Source organism: Lissotriton helveticus, chromosome 4_1, assembly GCF_964261635.1.
Source record: "Lissotriton helveticus chromosome 4_1, aLisHel1.1, whole genome shotgun sequence".
In the NCBI taxonomy this organism is placed as follows: Eukaryota; Metazoa; Chordata; class Amphibia; order Caudata; family Salamandridae; genus Lissotriton; species Lissotriton helveticus.
Genome location: NC_136063.1, coordinates 1,823,431,945 through 1,823,458,218, shown reverse-complemented (window position 1 = coordinate 1,823,458,218; position 26,274 = coordinate 1,823,431,945).

The window sequence follows — 26,274 nt, the reverse complement described above, 5'->3', positions numbered from 1 at the left end:
CTGTGGACTCAGAAGGATATGGGACTCTTGTACCTGTAACCCTCGCTGTCTCATGTGATACATATGCATACTGTTTCCTTCACCACTCAACAACGTATTGTCCCTGTATAACGCGCATGTTACCCAACCGTGCTCTGCCATCCTGCATAGGGATGCGTGGTGCTGTTAAGCATAAAATAGTGCTATTTAAATTGTTATTTGGGTAAGTACCGGGACAGCTAAAGAAGACTGGCATTCTTACGGTGCCTGCACTTATTTAAATTGTTATTTGGGTAAGCACCGGGACAGACAAAGACAACTGGCAGAGCCACCATCGCCTATCTTACGTTTGTTCTAGGCCTGAGTGTCTAGCACATATTGCAGTATTTCACCACCCATTGTACCCTGACTCTCTTGTAACCTGCACACTTATCACTTGTCCCTTCTGTAATGCACTGTTTGCTACCTCATGTATTTCGTTTGCCTCACATTTCACTTTACCTCATGAAACTTAACGTCTGCTTTTGTACAATATTACCTGTCGTTTCTTGTACTTATCGTGAAGAGCTCACGCCTTCGGGTAACGTCCGTGCTATATAAAAACGCATAATAAAATAAATGAACAAAAGTTGACCATGCATTGCATAATCGATTTTTTTTAGTGAGAGCCAGGAAAGGGGCTGTGCCGCCTGCTAGAGCACTCGGGTTCAGACTCTTTACTATCATGCTCGAATATATGTTGTTAAAACAAATTCCTTCTCTGTAAGGGGCTGCTGATAGCTAGACAGCCAGAAGGTGGCGACAGTGACTGTGTAGTTGTACACCACGAAGCCTGTCGGGCATGTATCGCTTCCTTGATGGAAACAAGTTCAGGGGCTGTTTCCACTGGCGCCCTTAACGACATTTTTAATATGGCCCAATTCCAATTTTGTCTGAGCCTATCTGTGCACTGCTAGTACAACCAGATATATTAACTAATCCCCTGTTACATAACGTATACAGTCCCCGTGCGCTTCATGTCACTCCCCGCACACTCTGCCATGTATGTACCACCCGGGCACACCCTCCAAATGGATGCATTCTCACGTAAACATTAACTCGCTCCAACATAACGATGGAACTGTTAAATTAAACTACAACAGATGTGTGACGTAGTCAGTGACGGTTCTGCTAGTTAGAAGGCACATAAGCTAGCCTGAATTGTCATATACACTTCGCTTGTTACAATTCATTACCTTAATTCCAGCTCCGTTCGGCGCCAGAATGTTAAGGGCGTAGGCCACACGGCCATCTCACATTACAGAAAATCAAATAGTAAAAGCCTTAGCAATTGTGTTACTGACATTAGTATGAATTATACCAACTTAACTTTAAGCTGCCTTTAAAACATGAATACCCTTTTGCGTCATAATGGTTACCTAGTGGATGTTGTGATGCTTTCAGTGGCATTGGGCCCGGACTAAAATACGGGCAAACTATACTTTGAGGATAGAGAGTTATTTCAGAATGTTGGCACGTTTTGTTGAATAGTATTGCATTAATATGTCAAGCATCCGAAATGGACAGTCCAGAAAGTGATGTGGTTTTCCGCATAATACTGCAGTGCCTTTTAGGATTACATGTATTAGTTAGACACATTTGCATTTTATGCCTGCAGAAGTAATCGCCCTTTAAATTTATTTTTCCACGAGTCCTAAACCCTAGCTGTCCGTTGTCTTAAATATCTGTTATGGCTGCGATCACCCACCAGATCTAGTAAGTTTTATAGCTAGAATTTACTTCATATAGTTGAACTTCACAGCAGATAGATTTTATTGGAAGGGAAGTGTAAAGGCGCTGCGATGATTAAAATTTCATATCTCACTCTCCACGAGTCTCGAGTCTCTGTTTGTCTCGCTAATTTTTCCCTCACCCACAGGATGGAAAAAAGATCTTAACTCTGATCTGGACCACTCTTCGCTGCCTTTATTGTAACTTCAAAGTGACTCTGTGTTGTAAACAACCTCTTGCAATTTCAATAGTTTAATTTTGCACCTACGCAATTCACATCAGTCCCACTAAACATCTGTTTTGGTGGTCTGCCTATATTAGCTGGAGGCTTCAATACAAATTAACCGCATCCTGCTCCTTGCTTTCATGAGCAGGATGGGTATTTATTACGCGCTTTAATCAAAGGGCTTATGCTATTAATCAAAGGGCTTCCCTCCCTATTTAACAGCATCCTACTCATTCACTTCCTGAGCAGGGTGGAGCGTTGTTGTTAACCGGCTCGGCTTTAACTTTATAATATTAAGTGCCTGCTATCCGTGAGTGGCCCATGGACCCACCAATAGTTCCCCTTTCGTATCAATGGCTGGTAACAATGTGTGTTTGAGAGCACTAAGCATCGTTTTAGTGTTGCGCGTGCTAGCAACTACCAAGTAAGTTCAGGAATGTCATGCATCACGGTGCACTAACTAAACGGCATCAATATCTGAGCGCCTAGTGGAGTATCCAAGAAGTTACCTTCCGGCACAGGAGAGAGACCCCAGCCGAGCCCGGCACGCGAGCATCTAGCTGCTACGGTCCCACCAACTGATGAAATCCCGCACCTTGAAAACGGGGCCCTCAAAATTAGATGGCATGACAACCGTTGTAGCCCTCGGACTGCGAGTCCCAGACCCCACCCATGTAAGCAACGAGGAGTTGCAGGATCTTAGAAGCGCTTTAGAGCACCGGAATGATCGCATGTTCACCATAACTGGACGCACCAACGACATAAAATCAGTACCCAACTGCCAATATATTTACAGAATTAAAGACACTTTTTATGCCCCTGAGAAGTTTAGAGCTGATGGACCTGTACGCGCGCAATAAGGAGGATACAGGCGTCCTAGGTGCCACTGCACCCGCTGCTGCTACGCGAAGGAGTATACAGGCGTCCTAGGTGCCACTGCACCCGCTGCCGCTATGCTCTTGTTTATGCCTGTCTCAGTGAGGGAGTTTCTTCATATACGAAACCGGTGTAGGGTGTATTCTCAATTCCTGTCCATCATCCAGCTGTAATATTATCAGACCAGTTCTATCACATGCTATGCTGGTGACATACTCCCACCCACACCCTTGTGGGTAACTACCTGCAAAGCTGATCTATAGCTTGATAAGGGAGTACCAGGCTACATTAGAGTAGAGTTATAAGCTATGGTATAAAGCTGTAAAGAAACCCGCTACATGTACGATATGACGACCCGTGTCACTACCACTTCCAGTATTTACAAGGGGCAAAATCCGTCATTAAATCTCTGATACTAGAACGATTGAGCAGGTCGTACTTGGATCTCTTCGGCAACTCATGCTAGAATCCCAAAATGAAAGATCCGACAAAAGATGAGCAGAAAGCGGGCGGGGCATCATGCCCTTATCATGCCTGCATCATGCCTCGATGAGACAGCGCAAGTGCTGCCTGAGAGAGACCTAAGGCCTATACCCCGCATGTATAAAAACTAAGTATGACCAACTGTTATAATCTGCAGGAAACAGCTTCAGTTTTGCTAATCACAAGAAGAAATGTTTGGTAATATGCGAAATCAAAGTCTATATTCGACAGTGATCTAACACAACGAATAACAAAGTGTTTGGTAGACACACACACCACACGCAAGCAAACAATGCAGCTTTGAGTAACTCACTGGTTGCATTCAAGTACCGAACAGGGTAGGAGTAACTACGGGAAGCTCTTAATGTCGAACAGGCCACCTATCCACTATAGTTCCCTTCAATCAATAATTGGGTCTCGTGATATATCCTATTTGGACCTCTGCAAGAACTTGACATTGCCTGTTAGGGTATCATTTTTGGACTCTACTGGTCCTGCGAACTCTGGCACCAGGGGGTCTTCTGCCGGGAGCAGCAATACCAGGGGGGCAGTTAGCTCACATCACGGAATATTCCCTGGGCAGCTTTTGCTAGCAAAACCTGGCATCCTTGAGTTCTTATTATCTAAGTTACCTAAGACAATCAGGAAACAAGGTGTGGTAATGCATCCATAGCTGTAGACAGTATATTTTAAGAGTGTTTATGGAAAGCACAAACTCCAGACTCCAAACGTACTACAATGGTTGGGATTGGCATTACTAATAATAGTGCATTCCTAACCAAACAACCCTTTTTGGAACATTAGGAAATTGAGACTGGTGAAAACATAAGGCTCCAATCCTATAACTTGCAGTTCGCAGGCAACTCTGTGATGACAGCTAATAGCTCACAGTACTACATTAGAATTGTAACTTATAACGAAGTAACAAAAGTATCTGTTACAAAAGCGGAAACCCACTGAGCTTATCCGAATAGCCAGATAGAAATTATTTCCGGTATTTAATGGCACGAGCGAGGCGCGGCTTAGGCAACGCGGCGCAATCCTAGTTCCAGTTCGTATTACCTGGCGCGTACATCTTGGCACGGAAGAAATGCATAACGTACAAATCACAGGAAGTTCGGGAGCATCGCCGAGGCTCAAACCCGGGACCCATAAACCCCCTCGCGGGCACAGGGTAGAAGCATCCCCGAGCTGTAACCGACCCGGGCCGCGACCCCCCCTCGCCCCGCAAGGTTCTAAACTGTAGCTCCCGCAGACTGGCAGCCGACCCGGACAAAGCTGGCAAAGACACCATGCTGCAGAAGGCATTCTTTCTATCCATGAAATCATATTCTGGCCTTGCGGAGCGTGCTGGCATTACTTCACTTCGCCGTACATTAAACTGCGCATACTACCCAGACTGCTGGGCGCAAAATGGTGTACCTCTGAACGAACCAGTAAGCAGTGCTTAATGGGGGTCTCCTTCAAAAACGGCCCGTACCTAAAACTGCGCATACCTCATTGATGGCTACACTGTACTGGGCTCTAGAATGATATCCCGCTGTGCGAACTAGCAGGCAGTGCATATACAGAGGTCTACTACATGAATGGCACGTACATTAGACTGCGCATACCTCAGATAGTTTCACCATAGTGGGCACTTGCACGAAAAGGCAACAAAATGGGGGAAAAAAACGTACATTGTATCCCCCTTAACATACATTCAAAGGTATGCCCATCAAAAATGTCCGAACTTACCCGCATGCGCAGGTATTGAAGAATTGTGCTCCCAAATTCATTGCCCACCGGCGCCAAACACGTCTTGCGCCGGACAAAAGAAACAAGCCGCCCTAGAAAATGGCCGCACTGGACGCCATTATCCTAAGCGCCGAACATCACACTATGGTGTCCCCAAAATGGCCGCACCCGGCCACTATTACACACGTGCACCAAAATGTCGAACACAACTGCCAGGGACCAGCACCATCCTCACGCTTGCCCATCCATATATGCGTGCACTTAACAAGCTCTGCGTTATAGAAATCGCGCCGTTTTTTTTAAATGTTGGGAGACTGACCAAAGTGCGTCAGCATAACAACCTACAACAGGCATGCCGCGAAAGGCCCGAGGATAGCCGCCACCCAACAATGATAAATCTATTACCCGTCATGACCAGTATGTATGCTGGGAATTAGCGCCGCGGTCAAGAGCGTATCAAAAGAAACCACAGCAGGCACCGCCGCATTTCGGAGCCGATGGCCCGGGGCTAAAGCAGTGGAAATGAGCTCATGCCTCTTACAACCACCCCTACGCGCCAAGTCCGGGACAGCAGCAAAACAACAACATGCCGAAATTAATTCTGTAATCCACGGGACGGAGGGCATGCAAGACATATACAAACTGTGTTTACATGACTCTACCGTCTGATACTTAAATTCCATTCATAACTCATGTGACAAGTACCTCTTAACTTGACTTCTCTAGCCCTTATTAACATATTCTTAAATAAATAATCTGCCATGCAAAAGTATTGTAGGTGCATATTATCCCATATCGTGTATAAGAGAACTTCAACAGGTAGACAAAAGGAAACAAAAATGCATTGTAACTCATATACGATATCCCCGTGATGTTTTAACATCGTGACATGCCGTGATTTCTTTGCTTCAAAAACAAAGGTACTCTGACCGGAAACTAATTCAAATTTTCGGGACGGAGGGCAGCATAGAACTGGCGACACCCGCCTTGTACCATGGTACCCGCAGAGCTGCGCTCAGCACCTTACCACCACCACCCGAGCTCCAGCCGAACACCCAACGACTTGCCCCATCATTAAAAGGGGCCGTAACCCATAAGCGCAACGCTTACTGCCCCCGGAAGGGCGAAACAGCCCGACGCACCCGCTGCCCTACCTAGGATGCGCTTAAATCCGCTGAGCCGCAACGGAGCACTGCCACCGGCAGCCAAGGCCTCAACGCCCACCGGACGGGGCCCAGCAGACTCCTCCTGAAAACTACCGCACCTGCAAGTGTCCCCTGCTGCCATCATCCACCCCGTTACTCGCGCGCACCGCACATGGTAGAAATCTATCTCCCGCGCCCGGGTGCTGCTCCGTTCGCGCCGCCCTCGCAGGCTTTAAACTTCGGGACCTACTGTTCTCCCGACACACAACGCAGGGCAAGACTCACCGCACACGGAAGAAGCCAACAGACACGACGCCAGACCATCGAGGTGCCCCCTTGGGACCTCAGACTGAAAGGGGACCTCCCGCAGCAACAGGCAATAGAGCGTCCCCCGCGAGGACACTAACACACGTCGAGAGTGTCCCAAAAGAGTGTCCCAACATGGAACCGCAAAACAGCGCAGAGCAGCCCAGGAAACACGACGGCAGGAAAGACCGAGCCTCGCTGCAGCGCTACTTTGAACCCCTTGGGGCCGCCCCTCCCACCCGGTGACCCACGCCCATTGGACGCACCTGAAAGGGGGCGGCTCAGGAGCTGACGTGCACCGTTTTGCTCGCGCGGGATGTGGGACTAAGATGCTGTCTCGCTTAGCTCCCCTTCGTGTCGCGCGGCCAGCGGCATACCCAGCAGTTGTCTTCTTATACTTTATTACAATGAAGAGCTGCTCAGGATTCATGCAAAGGGCCCGGAGGAAGACTCCAACTGTGCTCACTTTCAAAGGCAAACATTACACATTACACTTGAGAACAACAAGGGCCTTATTATGACTTTGGCGGTCCTCCTGCGGCACCACCACCATTCCGTCTGCAGGATCACTGCCAAGGCCATGGTGCACCTGCCCGCCAGATTCAGAATAGAATCCACGTCGGGTGCGCGGTGCTGCGGTGGTTTCACGGCGGCAGCTGTGTTGGGCTCAGTGAAGAACCTTAACAGCAAACCGCTGCCGTGACTGCGCCTGCAGCACAATACTGCACGGTGCGGCATGCACCATGTCCTGCATGGCACACCGTGCAGGACCGGGGGTGCTATTTTACATGCATCCTTAGGCCCATGAAATGGGCGGTGCACAGGCAACTCGTAATATGCTCGGCGGTGCCGCAGCAGCAGCAACGCTAGCATATTTCTGCTGCGTGACGATCCTGGATCCCCAGTGGATACGGCAGTCCTGTGGCGGTCCAACTCCCACACTCATAATACTATGGGTGGACACGCACTGGTCGGACAGCCACCGCAAGTAAATACTCATAATAAGGCTCTAAGCCAACCAATGAACGCATCATTTTACTGTTGCGTCACTATGACATAGAAAGATCATGCATACATGAAAACGTCAATGAGAATTGGAGAGGTGTAAGTACAGAAATACCGGTGGAGAAAATTCACTCTCTCAGACGGCCCGTGTGCTATTGCCCACTTTGCCCATGTCTTAAAACAGCTGTCAGTTTCTTGTGATGATACATGTCTGCCAAAGATACTTCTTTCCACCACATTGTATCTGTCACCCAACATTGCATACAATTGTAGATGAGATACACAGAGCATCAGGTGAGCTGAACGGAATCATTTGCTAGAGCAAGAGGGTCCGATCACACAGAAGTAATGTAAGTATTAAGTAAATGATCTTAGACCGACTATTTTGAAGAAGAGATGTAAAACTTGACATCTGCATCTTGTTTTCTTTCTGTCTTGGGCAGTTAAATCTTCATAAAATCTAGCTTTAAAAAGGGACTCGTAAGTATGCAAAAGCAATCTTAGTAACTTAAATGAATCAAGATGCTGCTGCTTGAAACTTCAAAATGTGTCGACTTTCAAGACATCATGACTCTTGACAGCTGTGACAAGGCACCAACTGCATTATCGGCCATTCACACACCATTCATGCACCACACACGAGCCTTTCACATCGCCAGCCACAAGCCTAATCCAACACAGCTGTACACTTACATCAACATACCACTACCATCCCAAGGCCCATCAGATTCATATGCCATAGAACGGATGTATGACATTACAACGCATGCTTTTACCACGCATGCCTTTACATCGCAGTTTTTACAACGCATGCTGTTACAACGCATAGCGCTTAGGGGTGCTGGATAGTGAATAGTTTAATTTACTATTCCAACTCCAGTCCCCGTGGATAGTAGGGAAGGTGTTGGATAGTAAATTAAATCCATTCCCTATCCTAGAGCGCCCCCCAGCGCAATGCGTTGTAATGACATGCGTTGTAATAGTTGCATCGTAAAGGCACTGCGTGGCAAAAGTTGCGTTGTCCCCACAGAACAGAATCCCCAATCAAACAACCACTCGCTCAGTTATAAACTAGCTTGCATAAAAAACCACCAAAAGCAAACTTATGCACATATTGCCTCAAGTAGCTTTAAAAAAAATGTGAGTACGTTTTTTACTACCTGTCAAGTAGCAGCCTCCGTCAATGTTTTGAGCTTTACCGAACGATTGCCCGGTGAACCCTTATTAATTGCGCCCTATTGGAACCGGCAGTGTCTGGTTGGCTGAAGTGGTGCCCTCAGCCAGGTAGAACTACCGCTCCAGTCAAGGGCAGGTGATTACACTCACTGTATAACTTGTGCTCACCCTTGAAGAGCCTGGCACTGAGCAGTCAGGCTCACTACAGAGGCAATGTGTCAATCAAACGCACAGCAGCCACTTGCAATAAATGCACTGAGCATCACAAAAAAGACTTCACATGGGGCGTGGCTTAGCAAGCCACGATGGCGGCTGTGTGTTGCTGAGGCTCCGCGATCGGGCTTGCATCCTGCCCGTTTCCAGGAATCGCCGGGAGCCTCAGCCAACGGAGAAAATTACCGGCGGCTGCAAACACACCGGGGGCATCCTTTTCGAGCATTGCAACCGCCGCTCCAGCGCGGCACCGAAGAGGGACACTGATTCTGTCGGAGCGGTGAAAGGAACCGCAAGATGGCGGCCGCGTCTCCGATCCCCTGAATTTGGCACCGTTGCACCCTCGCTCCTGGATCTGAGATCCGGGGACCATCCACACAGACCAGGGTGGCGGAGCTCCTGACCGGACGACACGGCTGACCCCCGGAGGTACACTCGCCACTGGGCTCACCCCTGCGGGCGCGTCTTGGCGCGCAAGATGGCGGCCACCAAACCGGAGCCTCACCCCACCGGCGCTCCCGCCCAGCCGGGTGCCTGCCAGGCCGCCGAGGACTGAGGGACATTGCCAGCCGTAGCGCCAGCGCGGCGCCCGGACTCTCCAGCACCTGTGGAGCTTCCCGCGGGGGGTGAGTGCCTACTCCTTTTCCGCCCCCCCCCTGGGGGTCCCCGACGCCACCACCCCAACAGCCCCAGGCCTCCCCTGAGGGGCCCCCCAGGGATCGCCCAACACCTCCCCCCCTGGCCGGGGGAGCGGAGAGACCTGGACGCTCCTGACACGGCCAACGGCTCCGCAAATCGGACTGCCTGACCTTAACATGGCGCCCGGCGGATCTCGGATGCCAGGCCCGGTGCGGGCCTCCTCATAAAAACGGCGACAGCGAACCCCCCCAGGAAACGGCGGTGACGTGCCACGACAGGGACTCCTCATCACCGCCACAGCCCCACAGGAACCCGTCGCTCACAAGCCCTGCCGGGTACTGTTCTCTGCCTCGGGGGGGGGAGAGGTGCGACCGGTCCCCTGCCTGGGTACCGGCCGGCCGCTGTACACCTGCAGACACCACCGCGGGGGCCCCCTCACCACCTCACCACCGCGGTCTCCGGACCCCCGGGGTCCCGCGGCGAGCCGGGTGGTACCTCGATACCACCAAGGGCCCTCCATCACATCGGGACCCCCTGGACCCTCCAGCGTGTCCTCTGGCCCGCCATCGACTCACTGCTCACCCTGCGGAGGGGACGGGACTCTGCAGCACAGGGGGGACCCCTACCTCGACCGGGACTGGCCGTGAGGATACGCCGTCCGGCTCTTCTGTTAAATACACACCCCTGGCCACCCCCTCGGAGCCACCAGTCGCCACAGGCCGTCAGCCCGCTCCAGTTCCGGGCCCTCCTGGTCCTCATCCCCCAGGCGTCTTTTGTTGTACTTGCGTAGTCACCTGACCACACCGGGGGTACCCGCAGCCTCCGCTGCTAACGGACTCTGATGCTGCCCGCCACGCCGAGGGGCCGTGATCACAGCACTGTAGGAGTTTCTGCCTCACCCCCGCACCAATGCAGACTGTATAACTGGTCCATACAGGCCAACTATTACCCCAGTGACCTGTTATCCGACGCCGGCTTTCCCCTCTAACTACACAGCGGTGCAGGGTCCATCCCGTCGATCCCATGGGGAAACCGAGAGGCCAGCAGGCGGCCGCCGTCCCTGAAACGGCCCCTGAGAACATGCCACAAACAAGGGCCTGGACACAGATCAATACCCCACCCACCGACCCCACGCTGTCAGCGAAACTGGATCAGGTGTTGGCAGCCATTGAACTATCCAGACTCTCGATGGAAGAATGATTGGAAGTCCTGACGACTGACATCAGCCTGATCCGCGATGACCATCGTAAATTGGCGGACAGAGTGAAAGAGGGTGAGCAGGCTGTAGCCGAGTTGCAGCCCAAGGTGAAGACTCAAGCGACGGACATACAGGACATCTTGCAACGTGTGGCGACCCTCGAGGAACGTACAGTGGATTTAGAGGGACGCTCGAGGAGGTGCAACATTCGCGTCCTGGGGCTACCGGAGGGAATCGAGAACTCAGATCCTTTGACCTATATGGAGTCTTGGACCAGATCTTTCACCCCTGAGTCGGAGCGTTCGGCGTTCTTCTCCATCGAAAGGGCACATAGGGTCCCCGCCCGGGCACCTAAACCAGGTCTCCCTCCACGCCCCATGCTGGCCAAGTTCCTACACTTCCGAGACCGAGATGCGGTGCTCGGAGCGACCCGGGCAGCGGGCCCCTTGCAGGTGGAAGACCAGAGAGTCATAGTGTTTCCGGACTATGCCCGAGAGGTCCAACAACAGAGATCCACCTTTCTGGACGTTAAAAGGCGCCTCCATGCGAACGATGTTCAATACTCCCTGCTGTTCCCGGCTCGCCTCAAGGTGCTACACAAAGGAAAGGCCCTTTTCTTCACCAACGCGGATGAGGCACAGGATTGGGCTGAATTCCACTGCCCGCTGATCCCCAGAGCCAGGCCCCCACGAGAACATACTAGTGATCAGCGTCGACCCAGGAAACGAGGTACGAAGCGCACCCAGACGGGCTCGTCCAAAAGTCAAGCCTCCTCCCCATCGGGCTCACCCGACCTCATGCAAATCATGAAGGAGCGACGAGACGCACTGAAGGCGGTGACAGATCTACACCTCTCCCCCCTGGCACCGGACCTTGAACGCCAACCGCACCTATTCACCCCTGAGAAGGACCGAGACAGCGACGGAACGATGTCGGGGTTTGGCCCGATCTCTTCCCCTCTTCTTGTTGCACATGAGGTGGACGCTATCCTGATTGAACAGCCTGGCGCCTCTTCCTGAACAGTGACCTACCTACTGCTGTATCCTCTTGCATTGATTGCTCTTTGTGTTGTTTGTGAGCCAATGCTTACATGATTGATTGAATGTGTGTGTGTGCACGTGCGATCGATACTTCTCCTACAGAAGCCCGATCGGCGCACAGCCCAGCGATAACACATGCCGCCGCCCCCGCTGAACTTTGCTTAATCTCTTCCCTAGTGGGACTCTTAGTTTGGATATGCCGCCCCCGGTGATATATCCCTTGTATTGGGACTGTTTCCCATCTTTGGTTTTACCTGTTTATTCCCGACAGTTCCCCCATCGTACCTATGGAAGCAAGGCACGCAGGAGCACACACGAGACTCACAACCACACTCCCTCGGGGATTACAAGGGGGCTAGATTCACACACGCAATCCCATAGTTATGACGACCCCACGACCGGATGTTAGCATCCTCACACTCAATGTACGAGGTCTTCACACACCCGGCAAACGATATTCTGTCTACTCCTACATAAAGCGCATGTCTACTAATATTGCTCTCTTACAAGAGACTCACATTAATGCTACTGAATTACGTCGGTTACAGTCCAAATGGCGGGGGACCCTTTGTGCCACGACATATTCAGCGTTTGCGCGCGGCGCCTTGATATGGGTTAGGCCGGGGACCCCTTTCCGAGAACTTAGACGGGTGGTGAACAAAGACGGCAGATATGCGCTACTGGAGGGTCTCCTGGACAGTCAGGGGATCCTTATAGGAAGCATTTACGCCCCCAATACAGAGCAAGATAAGTTTTGGGATCACCTCACGGGAGTGTTAGCCCAGTTCACTGACGTCCCCTGGGTCTTGGGGGGGGGGGGATTAAAACTGCACATTGGACCCTTTGCTAGACCGCTCACACCTCCCCCCTGCACGTTCTCCAATCCCCCGGCAAGCGGAACTATTCAGAGCGTGGACGGCACACTGGGCACTCACTGATGCTTGGCGACACTTATATCCCCAGGCTCGCATATACCCCTTCCACTCGATACCCCACAACCTCCGAGTCCGGCTGGACAGATTCTTATGCTCTGCACCGATCCTCCCTAAACTGATCTTTTCGGACTACCTGGGTCGGGTTGTCTCAGACCATGACGCCCACATACTACGCCTGTCCTGGCGTCCCCCGCACCCACCCGTTCCCTCTTGGCGACTTCCTAAGGACTGTTTGACAGATCAGGTGTTCAGGGACTCACACCAACGCAGTATACAAGAATATTTTTCGCACAATGCAAACACGGCGACGTCGGCACTGGTGGAATGGGATGCATTCAAGGTGGTGGCGCGGGGAGAATGCATCAAACAGATCGCAGGGGTCCGCCGCACGTTAGAACAGACACTCACAGCCGCGGAACAGCGCCTAGCTACACTCACTAAACAGACTGATGATTCGGTAGAACACGCCGCACACATAGCTGAGGCGAAGTCCACATACCAGGAGGCCTGGGCCGATCTTAGGAAATACAATTTTAGAGCCTATGCCGCCAGGGTCCACAAGGACAGAGACAAAACGGGTGCGTTGCTGGCCTGGATGGCGAGGCAAGACACCGAGAACAAACCAATCACAGACATCGTCAACCCGGAAGGGATACTAGTACAGTCCCAAACTGATATCCTCCTGGCGTTCCACTGCTATTATGCACGGGTGTACGGCGCCCCGACACAATCCTCTCTGTCGTTTGTGGACCACTTCCTTGACCCGCTGTCGTTACCCACGATCTGGGATGCCGACAAGCGTATGCTTGACGCTAAAATAGCACCCTCAGATATCACACAGGCACTACGAGCCTTGTCTCGCAACAAGGCGCCGGGCCTGGACGGCTTCCCACTAGAATACTACCAGACATTTTCCCCCCTAGTGGTCCCTCTCCTGGCCCAGGTGTTCGTAGCTGCACTCGATGCAGGAGTGCTCCCCTGTTCACTGCGAGAGTCGGTGATTGTCACCTTCCCAAAGCCTCACAGAGACCCACACCTCATGGGTTCATATCGCCCCATCACGCTTCTTTCTGCGGATTGCAAGATCCTTGGGAAGATCCTGGCTGACAGGTACGCCCAGGTCATATGCCCACTGGTCCACCCTGACCAATGTGGCTTCGTTCCGGGGAGAAATACCTCACAGAACATCCGCCGGGTTTTTCATGTCCAGGACCAGGTGCGAGACAGGTTCCCTCGCGCCGCCTGCCTCATCTTAGATCTAGAGAAGGCGTTCGACACCCTCACCTGGCCATACCTCTTTTCGGTCATACACCGACTCAACATAGGCCCGACGCTTACAGCATATACACGCCTTTTGTACACCGATCTGACGTCGCGTGTCAAAATTGGGAAATACATTTCACCCGCATTCGAGGTCCGCCAGGGCACTAGACAGGGGTGCCCCCTGTCGCCTCTTCTCTTTGCCTTGGCCGTCGAGCCGCTGGCGATCAGATTGCGGCAGGAGGGAGTACTCTGGGGCATCCCGCTCACGGACATCACGCACTGCGTTTCGATGTACGCGGATGACCTCCTCATCTATGTCCGAGACATTGAGATTGATCTTGCTCCCATAGCAGTGGCGCTTACCGAATTTGCAGATGCCTCGGGACTCCGAGTGAATTGGGACAAATCCACGATCTACCCCTTTCACCCCGAATTGCCACCCCGAGACATTCAACTGGGGACTCATAGGCTCGCATGGTCCGCTGAGGCCCCCCGATACCTCGGCGTCCGTGTATCACTCCCCGGCCGACATCTATGACGGGAATCACCGTAGGATGCTAGCTAACCTTCGCCCGACAGTTGCCTTCTGGACCAAGCTCCCGCTCGCCCCGATAGGACGGATAGCACTAGCCAAAATGGTAATGCTCCCCCAGCTCCTCTACCATTTCACCAACCTACCGGTGGTACCGCCGAAGTCCTTCTTCCGAGACCTCAACTTCCTCCTGGGCAGCCTGGTCTGGGGCTCGGGCCGGCACAGAGTGGCCCTGAAAACCATCCAACTCCCCACGACACAAGGGGGGCTAGGGGCTCCCTCCTTCGAGTCATATTTCCTAGCGGCGCAGCTCCAATGGTTATCATATTGGACGGCGGACCGATACACCCAGGAAGCCTGTACCCCGACTGGTAGAATTACGAACCCGGAGCTTCTCCGTCTTCTCCTTCCGGGCACCAAACCACGGCGTACATATCCCCTTCAGGTTGCGATAGCGCGTCAATGCATAATGCGGGTCCATCGGATCTCCCCCAGAAGGGTTCCGTACTCCCCGTCGCTGCCGCTGGTTGGCTGCCCCAGACGGGAACTCTATTTCTCGGCTCCTATGTTAGCCGAGTGGACTCGCTGCGGCATCACGGACATGGAGTCGCTCTTTGAGGACGGTCAGCTGAAGTCGTTCGGCCGGCTGGCCGCCGAGTATGCACTCCCCCCAGGTCAATTCCTCAATCACCGACGGCTACTTGAGGGCTTTCGTCCTTACCACAATCTCCAGTCCGGCGAACCTGACACGCATCCAGTCATACACACTATCCTACGCATGGGTGTAGGGCGACACTTAGTCACTTGGCTCTATAAATCGATCCAAGAACTCTCGCAAGCCTCACTGGCGACCCTACGGGCCAAGTGGGAGGAAGATTTCGGACGTGCTTTACACGACTTGGAGTGGACCAAGGCGCTCGAGGCCCCAAAACGAGTCTCTAGGAACGCCCGTTTCAAAAACATTCAATATTACATACTACACAGGGCATACCTCACGCCAGCGCGACAGCAACAGTTCTACTCCACGACAACATTCCTGTGCCCTAGATGTCATTCCTCCACTGCGGACTTTCGACACATGTTTTGGAGCTGCCCCAACCTCCACTCCCTGTGGCAGACGGTACATGACACACTGACGCAACTCACAGGCCTCACGACCCTGACCTCTTGGGAGGCTAGTGCACTGGGCATCTTTCACATTACCAAACGGGCCCCAGCACACAGGCGCTTTGTGTCCTTAGCACTACTCTTGGCGAAACGATGCATAGCTATGCATTGGCGATCCCCGGAGGGCCCCCCCATAGCGGCATGGTCGGGGGCAGTTTGTAAGTGGGCGGCAGTCGAGGAAGATGCCCTCCGAGAGGAAGAAGCTAAGGGCGCGCGTAAGCATCCCATTTCGATGGACTGGGCCATGCTCCTCCACAGCTTCCGGCAATCCCTGCGCGCTGATGCCCCACCCACGCCTACCCCCCATTCCCCCCCCCCGTCCACCCGTCCGGGCGCACCCACGACTCCTAGCTGACTCCCGTACTGCCAGGGCCAGGTCCCGACACCGCGCGCCCTCTTAGAGACATCGACCCCCCCTCCCCCATGCCGATCGCCATGCTGCCCCACACATGGGACGACCTCGCCTACTGACTGCACTGCCACAATGTGAATGGATGTTGTGAATCCCCCCTGTAGCCCATCGCCCGACACCCGTCCCTTCTAGCTACGCTCCTGCCATTGCCAACATGCTCCCCCCACAGTTTTGTCCCCCCAGTTGCACGACACCACCACTATGCGACCTGCACAGGCCCTGTCCCAACGACCCCCACAGCAGGGACTTCTACGACTACTGTTCCTCTTTGTCCCCCCAGGTGGGGTTCACTGCCTGCATCCCTGCTCACTTACCAGTTTGAAAAGCCTGTGTTGTTCAGTGGATGAAATGCCACATTGCCTAGTTTTATATGCAGAAAAGTTGCGTGATTGGCTGACCACGGCTGAATGTTGACGCCGCGCCAGCAGATGATTCCTCCAACTTTATGCTTGCTAATGCAACAATAAAAACAAGTTAAAAAAAAAAAAAAAAAGACTTCACATAGGATGTATGTAAAAAAATTATATTCAACACCCACATTCAATCATTATAGCATGACCATCATAAACGTTTGGGAATAAAACACAATCGGAAATATTACAAGCAGTACTCGGCCCACTCGTATTATGATTTTACTAGTATGCACACTATGGACAATTATCGTGCACCCTTATGCTGTGCACGATATCAAGATTATGTACATACACAAAACATAGAACACTTTTTAACAGCACCGTGGGCCGAAGCCACGCAGTAGAGACCCACAGGCGGTCCGCACACTCCTACTAACACAAACTCACTCTGTACCACTATGCGGTGTGACGGGTATCAGCCAGTCCATAAGGCACACTCTTACAAACACATACACACTCAGCATCCTAATGAGGTGCCTCAGGTACGTGGTTCAGCCTTGACAGACTCTATGGCCCAAGCCTACCTCCATCCTCAAGTTCACCGTTATTGTCCTATACCCCCAAATGAAAGATAACCAGCCCGCCTCCCGGACACTATGATGCATGCGGGCGAAGTAACACTTAGTTTGGTTCCTCGGGAAGCAGGGGAAAATATGTGACCGTTTTAATTAGGAGGTAGACATAAACAAGAGAGAGGTTAGCAGCCACTTGGGAAGTTCATGCCAGGTCTCAGAATACAAAGGAGTCACACAGTCTCTTGACCCGCTTCCAAACTGTCTCGGAAGCGTTTCAGCCCAGTCAATCTCTATCACTACTTCCTTGTGCCAAGATGTCTTTGGTAGAGGCCAGGTGTGGAGAAGGCAGTTGGTTTGCCGCGATGAGGTTCAACAAGGGAACAACCAATGAATGGGAGTAACATACAGGAACCTTTCGGTCGCATGAGATGCCCTGATTGGTACACAATGATCCGAGTCATGCCCAGGCGATCCGGGCACAGTGACTGATGTGCTCAGGGATGAGTCGCACTAGGCACTTGAGATTTCAAACACGATGAGTTCCAGATTTCGCACCTCCCTGGTAAGGAGGATTAATGACTTGTGCATTTCGAGTTGGGTTGCACCAGTCAATTCCGGTCAGACACACAGCGAAGAGTTGCATTTCTGTATCTCTCTGGAAAAGAGCCACAACGTCTGATGATACAGGTTGAAACAGACCAGTCCGGTCACATACAAACAGTCACAAGTTCAGCAGAACCACATGACGTAGAATGAGGCACTACTACGGGTACACCCCTACCTCCAAGAGTCGCACCTATGAATCAGACACTGCATGCAGTCAGCATGTCGCACGAGAGAAATGTAGCACGGTCGAGAAAACGGGCCTTCCTGGGTCCCGTAACCAAATAATTCACTCACCACCACCACTAGAAGCTTTTGTCCTGGTATCTGCAGTACGGGAACCACACACCTCAGATTCAGGCAAGATTCCTGGGGCTCTGCACTAGGCAATCCAGTCTCCAGGCACAAGTCTTTAGTCCACACTCACACCACGCTACCAGGTTAGATTTAGTAACCCAAGTGGGCTCTTGAGAGGGCACCACTCACCAGATGTCACAGGTAGATGGTGTCGGTCTCTTTGGGGAGATCTTCGATGACCTTGAGATTTCTGGGAGAACAGAAGGCCCGCCGTCGGGGCCTTGGAGAGCACACTTCAGGGCGCCACAGTTTAGCAGGTCCTCGACCCAGGCCAGTTTCTATGTGGACTGTTATCCTGCATGTGCACAACAGAGACCTCTGATAATGTGCAATACGCAGTCCGGCTTCTCGGGTCCAATATCCCTACAAGCGCATCACACCCTTTGCTGGAGGATGGCACCTATAATTATACTGTTGTCTTTTGAAGTCGGGTGGTTTAGAGGTTTTCCCTTTGAACTACAGATGTCTCTCCTAACTTGTAGTCCTTTCTGCCATGGGGCCTCAGAACGCAGATCATAATCTTTAGGTGGGAAATGACCCTGCCCCTACAGGCTAAGTGTCACAACCTCTATCTTTAGTTTATCCCCTTCTGCCCTAAAATGACAGAGGTCTGAGGTTCCCATGGGATGCCCATTTTTATTTATTTTTTTATTTTTATTTGCATCATGAGGGATAAGTAAATAACAAAGAAAGAAAGTTCATACATAAAATCAACAAAAATCAATGCATTAAAGTAACGTCAGCAAGGCAATACATAAATCATAAAAGCAGTAAGGGCAGTTAATAGTAAGAGAAAAGCCAACGAATATCATGACATTATTAGTCCCCAAATTCTTTCCACTTTCCGTTTAGTTTGTAAACCCCTTATTGTAGCAAGAGCATGTTCCATATTATATATTTCCTTAACATGGCTCCACCATTCCATAACCGTAGGTGGATTGTGTTGGATCCAGACCCTAGCTATAACCAATCTAGCACATGAGATTAGGATATTCAGCAAATAGTATACTGTTCCCCCCCTGTGATACCCACCAGCACATCAATTGATGTAAATGTGATTGGACAAGATAATTTTGCAGGCACAACTTTGGCTACTCCATTCCAATATTCAGCAAGGTGCGGACAGGTAAAAAACATGTGAATAATATCGGCTGCTCTTAAATCGCATTTCGTACGATCACTGGTGTTATTATTTGTTGCCCACTTAAGAATCCTGTCTGGGAGGAGGAGCTTCGCGCGCAACCAAGATGGCCGCGTGAGCTTAGGGCTCCCGAGACCCTCGTAACCTCCTGTATTTATCCTGTCCATTATCCTGTTCCTCGTTGACGTATTTGTGAAGGCGAACCGCGAGTGAGGCGAACGTCGCTTTCAGATCCTGAATCGGACCCCGAGAACCGGAGGAACGGAGCTTCGAAGATTGGGGCCTACATCTGTGTGGAGCCTGGCTGTGGAGTTGGCATGGTGCCCGAGCAGTAATTGAATAACATCGGCTGGTGGAGGAGGGGTTGTCTAGCCCGGCGACTTTCACTTTCGATTCTGTTCCAGGGAAGACCTGCGACTGGTGAAGGGACCACCCCACTCCCGGAGTATTACAGCCCTGTGCTACGCACGAGTATTGCTCTCCAGCACCGTGTAGCTCGGTGAGACCATCTGGCCTGTGCCCTCCAGTTTTGATCCCTTCAGCCTGAGGTGAGACGAGGACCGCCATCTTTCTACATTGACTCACCGGCCCAGATCTGACTTTCGCCCAATATGACTGGGAAACCGGAGAGTGCCACGCAGAAACTCAAGACCACTAGGCGAGGTGGCTATACGCAGACTAATAGTATGGACCGCTATGCCCAGGTTAAGGGTTCCCCCGGTGAGTCGGGTAGGTCACAGGAGAATTTGAAGGACCCTCCGACTACGGTGGCGCAGCTGACCTTACAGGATGTAATGGCGGCAATTGAAGGGATCAAATCCACACTGGGACAACAAATAACGACCCTCGACCACAAATTGGATACTGTGGCGATTGATGTCAATTTGATCCGCACGGACTTGGCGAAGACGAATGAAAAAGTCAAGTCTCTGGATCTTAAGACCTCCAGCCTGACGGGTGATGTCGCGGATCTCCAAACTGAAGTCGGACGCTTAAGAACTGCCAGTGCCACTCTCACCCGTCGTCTTGATGACTATGAAGGGAGAGCCAAGCGAAACAATGTTCATATTATTGGGGTTCTGGAGAAGGCCACAGAACCATCGGTGGACCTTTTTGTGGAAGATCTCATCGTTAACCACCTTGCACCTAAGGGACTGAGTAAGTGCTTTATGGTTGAACGAGCCCACAGAGTTCCGGGCGGCAGACCGAATCTGGGTGCACCACCGAGGCCTATTATTGCGAGGATTTTCAATTTTCAGGACAGGGACGCTATCCTGCAGGCCTCCCGGATGAATGGCCCCACAAAGTTCGAGAATGCTACCATCAGCTTTTACCCGGACTTCACTCAATCGGTCCAGGAGCAGAGACTTGGATTTCTAGGGGTGAAGAGGCGACTGCGAGACAGGGGTCTCAAGTACGCCATGCTCTTCCCAGCAAAACTACGAATCGAACATGCAGAACGGACTTATTTTTTTGACAATCCGGAAGTAGTATCAGACTGGTTGGACGCTCTGCCGCAGCAGAATTCACGGGAGGAGCAGTCTGTCGGGGCGGAAGGTGGACTTACGGAACAGGAATGAACTCCGGTTCGCATGGAACTCAAGGGTCTGTTCTAGGCCTTAAACTGTGGTTCAAAAATCCTGACAATTGATCAATGAGACAGTGGGGGGGTTGTGGGGACATGGGTGGGTTCCTTTTCCTCCTCTGAGTTTTCTTTTTGTAGCTTAGGTAGATGGGGGGGCGACAGGCACACTGCAAGTTGGGGTGGCTTTTCAGTCTTGAGCAGGGGTGCAGGGTGGGGGGGTTTGTAACGGGATGTTGGGGGGAGCGGGTGGGGATTTTGTTGAGGTGTGTGTCTGTTATTTTACAAGGCTATGTATCCTTAACATGTTTGATCGAAGTGCCGGGTCCTGTATGGGGTTGGATTCTTTTACTTTTTCTGGATGGGGGGTAGAGGGCTGAAATTGATAAGTTGGAATGTGAATCGGCTCGGGGATAGGATAAAGCGTGGTGTGGTGTTGCAGACGTTGAAGCGTTTCTCTCCAGATGTAGACCTTCTTCAAGAGACGCATTTGATTGGTAATACTTGTCATGCTCTTAACAGAAGGGGTTACCGTTTGGTCACACACTCTGGGGTTTCCACTGGTTCCAGGGGGGTTGGTGTCCTCCTCAAAAGCTCTTTCCCATTTGAGATTGACTCCACAGTCATTGATGACCGGGGGCGCTATGTCGCTCTCACGGGGAGGTGGGAGGGCCGGACTCTTTCCCTGGTTTCCGTGTATGTCCCCCCTGGCTTGCAGTCCACCACTTTTGCAGACTTGGGAGAGCTCTTCTTGCTCTCCCCGAGGGGTCCCTGATAGTAGGAGGTGATTTTAATGCAGTGCTATCCGGTCACGAGGATCGGAATCCTCCCAGGGACCTGAGGGGGGCGCAGAACTGGCTTCGTGATTTCCTTGACACTCTGGGACTGATTGATTGTTGGAGATTGTTACACCCCACTCAGAAGCAATATACGTTCTTGTCAGGTGCTCACGGTAGTCTTTCTAGGATCGACTATGTATTGGTGCCGTCTGCACAGGCCCTCAACATCACTGAGGCCAGGCATTTGGCTCGGGGAATTTCAGATCATTTCCCACTGTGGCCCGGGATCCGAGGGCCAGGTCGCCTCGATTAACCCTTGGTATCTCCGGAACCCTAAAACTCGTGTTGCCCTGATAAAATCTCTGGACCTATATTTTTCGGAAAATGAAGGCTCTGTTTCGTCGGCCGTATCGCTTTGGGAGGCTTTTAAGACCGTCCTAAGGCTTAAACAACTTGAAGACAGGGCATTGGTCACCAACGCGGCTAAGGTCATGAGTAGGGAGCAGCAGGGGCGTCTGTATGATGTGGGTGATAAGGCTGGTAAATTGATTGCGTGGTTGGACAAGATAGATAGAGCTAATCGAGTGGTGCCTGTGATCGAGCTGCCTGATGGGGCTCGGGTCTCGGATCCTAGGGAGATAGCTCGGTGTTTCGCGGAACACTTCCGGACAGTATACACCTCCGTGCCGGATAGACCGGAGGTGGATTCACACCTATTGTTGCGAGATATCGCTCTACCGAGTCTCTCTGATATTGACAGGGAACATATGGACACTGCGATAACGGCTGATGAGGTGGCTATTGCGATCCGCTCCCTGCGTTCGGGGAAAGCGATGGGTCCCAATGGCTTGCCTATTGAGCTATATAAGCTACGACCGGACAAGATGGCGCCCTATCTACGAGACATGTTCTTGGAATCTCGGGAACGTGGTTCTCTCCCCCGTGATCAGCGTTTAGCGACTATCGTGGTGATTCACAAGGAGGGGAAACCGCGTGACCGATGTACATTATTATTATAACACTTGTAAAGCGCGCAATTACCAGTCGGTGTCCTGGCGCTGAAGTGGTACTCCCTAAAGGTTCAGACGTTAGTGTTTAGAGGGAGAAAAGCCAGGTTTTAAGATTTTTTCTGAAGGCCAGCAGGTTGGTGTTTGATTTGAGGGACAGAGGGAGGGAATTCCAAGCCTTCGCTGCGCCTCCCACAAAGCTCCTGCCATTGTGGCAGACCTCAGTTGTCTCCCAGGTCTGTACCACTGGAAATGTTCCTGGAGAAACGCCGGTCCCACCCCATGCAGTGCCTTAAAAACGATGCAGAGGGACTTGAATAGAATCCTCTTCCTTATCGGGAGCCAGTGCATCCTTTCCAGTTCCTTAGTGACTGATGAGAACTTGGACAGGCCCCCGATCAGGCGGGCAGCTGCATTCTGTAGGACCTGAAGTTTGTTAAGCACCCCCTGTTGAGCCTCTAAATAGAGGCTGTTGCAGTAGTCCAGGCGCGAGAGAACTAGCGCCGTCACCACTGTTCTCCTACTTCCCTCTGGCAGAAAGGGAAGAACCTTCCTGATGGTTTTCAGTATCCAGTGTATGGAGGAAGTTAACGCCTTTACCTGGGGTTTGAAAGTCAGCTGGTTATCTATGATAACTCCAAGATTCTTAACCTTTTGGACTGGGGTTGGTAACGGGCCCATATCCGTAGGCCACCAGTTAAGACTCCAAAGGTTTATGTTGGAGCCAAAGGTAAGCACCTCGGTCTTGGAGGAGTTTAGTTTCAAACAGCTTTTTGCCATCCATAAACTTACAGCGGACATACAGTCCTGGAATCTCGCTGCTATCCCCAGCTCTTTTCCAGGCATTACTGAAACCACTATCTGAGTGTCGTCCGCGTAAGAGGTTAACTCAAATCCGAAGGCACGAATCACTGGGGCAAGAGAGGACACATAGATATTGAACAATGTGGGGCTAAGGGAGGATCCCTGAGGGACCCCCCCGGGGAGTTCGAAAGATCTTGATTCGAAATCTCCCATGGCCACCACTTGTGTCCGATCTTTTAGGAAGGCCTTCAAGATGTTAAGTGCTTGCCCCTGAATCCCGCAAGCTTCCAATCGGTTCACCAGCATAGCATGGTGAACCGTATCGAAGGCCGCAGACAGATCCAATAGGATCAGCACTGCTTGGCCTCCCTCATCGAGCACCTTTCGGACCTCCTCAGTGGACTTGATCAGGGCGGTCTCGGTACTGTGCCCTTCCCTGAACCCGTGTTGGGCCGGATCTAGACCCCTCGAATTCCGCAGAAAGGCACAAAGCTGGTGGTTCATGATTTTTTCAATTAGTTTTGCCGGCAGAGGTAGTCTAGCGATTGGCCTATAGTTATTAGGGTCTGTAGTGTCCAGCGATGGTTTCTTAAGTAATGGACGAATAGAAGCCTGTTTCCACGTTCTCGGGAAATCACCTTTCTCAAACATTAAATTAAATATATTGGCCAGATGGTCCGAAATAGGGGCAGCAGCCAGTTTGGCAATCGACGTGGGGCATGGATCATGAGGGGACCCAGATTTGGTTCCCATTAGGAGTTTTAGAACCTCTCCTGAAAGTACTGGCGTGAAGCTTAGAAATTTATCCTCCCTGAGATCAGCAGCGGGTGTCCCAAGGAACCCTTCTTCTAAACTAAGGGCCACCTGATGTTCAAGCGAGGTGAATATTGCTTGAACCTTAGTCCGAAAGAAATCAGCCAGAGATTCACACAGTTCGAGATTGGCCTGCTCGTTCACCGGTTTGGGAGATGATAAACTCACCACTGTGTCGAATAATTCTTTGGCATCGTACCGTCCTATTTCTCTTCTCAATGCTGAACCTAAGATTCTCGCGAAAGTGTTGGCTAACCGATTGATCGCTGTTATAAGTGAATTGGTACATCCGGATCAATCCGGTTTCATCCCGCACAGGAATACTGCCCGTAATCTCTGACGTTTAAACGGGGTTCTCGCGAGAGCCGCGACGTTGCGTGAGCCAGCCATCTTGGCGTCGCTGGATGCCACGATGGCCTTCGACACTGTGGAGTGGCCTTACTTGTGGGCCGCTTTGGCTAAATTTGGATTCGGTCCTGGCTTTATCGGTTGGGTGAGGCTCCTCTATGAGGATCCCCTCGCACAAATTGTCGTTAATGGCCGAGTTTCCCCTCCGTTTAGTCTTGGGAGGGGAACTCGTCAGGGATGTCCTTTGTCGCCCCTCCTGTTTGCGCGAGCGCTCGAGCCCCTTGCAGCGTGGATTAGATGGGAACCCTCTATGAGGGGCATTCGGTGGTCCTCGGACTTTGAAGATCGTATCTCGCTCTATGCGGACGATATCTTATCGTACCTAACGTCGCCCCGGAAATCATTGATAGTTTTGTGTGATGTGTTGGCTTCATTTGGTAGGAATTCCGGCCTCATCATTAACTGGTCGAAATCCTCTCTGTATGTCCTCTCCGGCAGCGTCCCTCATCTTCCGAAAAACTGTCCTATCCAGATTGCACAAACGGGGTTTAAGTACCTCGGCATTTACATAACATTGGACCCCGTTCATAGATATGAGCAAAATCTTCTCCCACCGCTGTCTCGCTTAAAGCAAGATGTCGCGGGGTGACGTAAGCTTCCGCTGTCCCCGCTTGGCCGTGCGGCCCTCTTCAAAATGATGTCGTTGTCTCGTTTTCTTTACGCTCTCCAAAACACTCTCGATGTGGTGCCGGCTAGTTATTTCCGGGCCATTGAAGATCTTCAGAGAAAGTTGATATGGGACGGGAGGCCTCGTATCGCGCTAGCTAAATTAACACTCCCGTGGTATGACGGAGGTATCGCTCTTTCCGATATAAAACGTTACTATTGGGCGTCTCAACTCAGTGCCATAAACCACTGTCTGTATGGTCCAGAATTAAATCCTGCCTTTTCCATGGATACATGGATGTTACCCGGGGGCAATTACTATAGAGCGCTGTATTCTCACTCGGTAATTAAGGATCTGTCGGGTCCCACCAAGACAGCTGTACGGCTGTGGCGAGACGCGAACTGCTCCATGGGATGGAAAGATCGCTTGACTCGAGCAACCCCGCTCTTTGAATCTGATAGACTCGGTAAATTGTGGAATACCAAGGGGTTTGATAAATGGGACCTCATTGGCATTAGTAAGGTGGGAGACCTCTGGGTTAAGGGTCAAATTAGATCGTTCGAGTCATTGCAGACAGAGTTCGAGTTAGGTGCCTCGGAGTACTATCTGTATCTCCAGGTTCGTCATGCACTGCGATCTGTTTTCCCGGAAGGGGCTGCAGTCCCTGAATCGTCCCCACTTGAGGATAGGTTGCTGGACGGCCATGTGCCGGACAGCACAATCTCCCTAGTTTACAAGAAATTGATAAATGATAGATCAGGCCTCCTAACACACCTTTGTGAACTGTGGACCCGTGACGGCTTAGAGCTGGACGATGAAGACTGGCAATCAGCAATCTCCTCTCCGAAGGAGGTAGCAATCCCAGCTCGACTCCGCCTTGTTCAGCTGAAAATCTTACATAGAGTGTACGTCACAGGCCCGCTTCTGGTCCGCATGGGCTTTTCCGAGGGGGGATTGTGTAAGCGAGGCTGTGGGCAGGTGGGGACATTTCTGCACATTATTTGGGAGTGTCGGGAGGTGGCTGCCTTCTGGAGTGGTGTGCATGCGATAATGAATGATGTAACAGGGACTACCCTCTTACCGGAGGCTAGGCGATGCATACTGAATGTCTGGGAGCCCACAGATTACAATGCAGCTCAGACC